This window comes from Mauremys reevesii, linkage group 14, assembly GCF_016161935.1.
Source record: "Mauremys reevesii isolate NIE-2019 linkage group 14, ASM1616193v1, whole genome shotgun sequence".
NCBI lineage: Eukaryota > Metazoa > Chordata > Testudines > Geoemydidae > Mauremys > Mauremys reevesii.
Genome location: NC_052636.1, coordinates 7487161 through 7489954, shown reverse-complemented (window position 1 = coordinate 7489954; position 2794 = coordinate 7487161). Strand labels below are relative to the sequence as shown.

The 2794-nt window shown below is 50.5% G+C and overlaps 1 non-coding gene across 1 annotated transcript; it reads left to right on the top strand.

The window, feature by feature from the left end:
• Positions 1–2324: 2324 nt before the first annotated feature.
• Positions 2325–2396, top strand: TRNAT-UGU. Its single transcript has one exon. It is a non-coding gene; the product is annotated as a tRNA-Thr (tRNA).
• Positions 2397–2794: the final 398 nt, after the last annotated feature.

The window sequence follows — 2794 nt, the reverse complement described above, 5'->3', positions numbered from 1 at the left end:
CAAAGACCACATGGCAAGAGACTATAAAAGGCTGATGCCTCGTCTCCATCTTGTCTTCAATCCTGCTTCATACCTCTGGAGGACTTTGCTACATACTGAAGCTCTAGACAAAGGACTGAATGACCCATCCCAGCTGTGGATTGACTCCAAAGACTTGATTTGAACCTGCAGTTTATTCCATCACTGCTACAAGCCTGAACCAAGAACTTTCCCATTACTGTATGTGAAGGGTTAAAATCCATGTGCATTTTATAAAACAACCTGGTCTATGGATTGTGCCAGCTCTTTTCCAGACCTGAAGTCCAGACTATGGTCTAGCCCACTATGACTCTTTTGATGGTTTAAATTACACTCACAGGCACCGATGATATTACTGAAAGTTTGGGAGTTAGGAGCTGGTAGGTCAGTGGCCCAGTCCCTCACAGATGACCCTGACCCTCTGGGACAGGACCAGGTCTGAGCTCTCACACCAAATGCCTCATTGTGGCTGCCAGAATCTATGGGCGGCTCATTTAGTTTACACCGAGGGTTGAGTCCTGCCGTGCACCATGTGTGAGAATGAAAATCCTAAACCGCCCTTTGAAATAACAAAAGCAGCAGGACGTGTTATTGTCCCTGCCCCAGAGCAGACAGACCGAAGGAGAAATGCCATGAGTCCAGGGTAATACTCCACTGCCGTTCTACCTTTTTTACTTGCTAAACTCCCTCCCAGCCTTGTGGGGTCTCAGAGCCCAGTACTGAGCCTGAGCCGAGATGTCTACACTGCAAATTTACCACCCCACAGCCCAAGCCCCGGGAGCCTGAGCTGGTATGGGGCAGCCCTGGGTGTTACATTGCAGTGTGGACATAAGCCTATTGTGTTTCATTTCTTAGGTTCTGCTGCCATCGTGTGGCCATTTCCTTCCCCTCCTTTCTGTCCAAAGCGCAGAGCCCAGTTCCTCCAGAGGGAGAAGGACGTCTTTCTTCTTTCCTTCCTCAACAGCCCCCTTCCCTGGAGAGCCCTTTGCTGGGGTCTGGGTGGGGAACAGCCGTTTCTGAGGATCAATTTCATATTAATGGTGTTGATCTATAGATTTTACAGCCAGACTAGATCACTAGGTACCTCTGCTCTGACCTGATTCAGAACAGAGTCCAGAGAATTTTACCCAGTGACTCCTAACATCCACCCCAAGATCTTCTGGCTGAATGAGGAGGGTTCATTCAGAAAGTCATCGTGTTTGGGTGTAAAGGTGTGAAATGATGGGGAAATTGGCCCCTCTTTCAAGTTTAAACATTGTAACTTCTACACCTAGACCGGGGTGGCCAACCTGAGCCTGAGAAGGAGCCAGAATTTCCCAGTGTAACTGCCAAACGTGCACCTTTGTATGCAACTACTGAGTCAATCGTGACCCTTCCCATCATTGCCCTTTGCTCTTAACCCTGAGGCTATTGCCCCATCATTGGGGCCATTTCCCGCCTCTCTTTCATACAGAAGCACAATTTTCTTTGCACAGACACAGGAACAGCAAGATCTTTCTCTGTCCCTTGTGCAAAGCAGGGGGCCAAATTCCATGGAAACAATGGACAAGCAGGGGGCTCTGGGCACATCCAGCCCTGGCCGTGAGATGTTCCCTTCCCTCTTTCTTTATGCTGCTGCTGCTATTTCATGGATTGTCTGGGATTGGGAAAAAGCTGAGTTCACTCCAGGTGGAGGGGAAAAGAACCCTGAAAATCTCAGGACCCAACCCCTGCTACCAGGATCACTGAGGTGCTGGGAATCTGCCTGGGAAAGGGACTGTGTGAATTGTCAAGGTAGGGAATGAATAACAATCTACAACAAGATCCACCTCATTAAGCACTGACACAGGCTAATCCTGCTGGCAATAGAAGGGAAACTGGGAGCCATTCTTTGCTGTTCAGCCATGGAAACAGTGACCCAATTGCACTGCAGTGAATGTGCTGGGGAAGGCTGGACTTCACAGGCAGGTGGAAATAGTAGATCCTAGAAATACCTGGAGCTTCCCACACCACTGCTGCCACCAGGGTGAGGTGTTGAGCTTCTCACAGCATCTCCCACTATGACCTTGCAGCAGGGGATTGCACCCCCAACCCAATGCAGGGAGAGGGCTGAGTGTATCTCTGCACCCTGAGACCAGGGCACCCACACTCTGTGCCCCACACATAGAATCTGGCCCTGCTGAAAAGTGACCCTATGAACAAGTCACCTCCAGGAGAGCAGGATTGGTCCTCAGAGGGGAACGGGCTTCTTGTGAAGCTTATAGGTCACTGGATGCTCTGGAAACAGGAGGGCTCTGAGTGTAACCCATAGCAAACGCAACCTGCTAGGGGATGTAGCTCAGTGGTTGAGCACATGCTTTGTGTGCATGAGGCCCTGGGTTCAATCCCCAGCATCTCCATGATCATTTTTTCACCCTGCTGCTTTGCTCATGCCCAGAGGGGATGTGGCCCACCAGTCTCCCTGCACCAGTTTCAGTCCTGCTCAGTGAGGAGCAAATGACAATTGCATGGAAGGTCTGGGGGGGTTCTGCTCCTAAGTCACCTTGGTACATTTAAGATTCCCACCCGCTGTCTGCTTGGGACAATGGTAGATGAGAAGGGCGAATCCTCCAGCACTGGAGGGAAAGGTCCCATCTGCACAGCCTGAGAGGCAAGGAAACAGAGGGGCAGGGTAGAGAGAGGTCAGTGATTTACTCCCAGCAGGGGACACTGTCTTTTTGAGTATCAGAGGGGAAGCCATGTTAGTCTGGCTCTGTAAAAGGCGACAGAGTCCTGTGGCACCTTCTAGACTAACAGA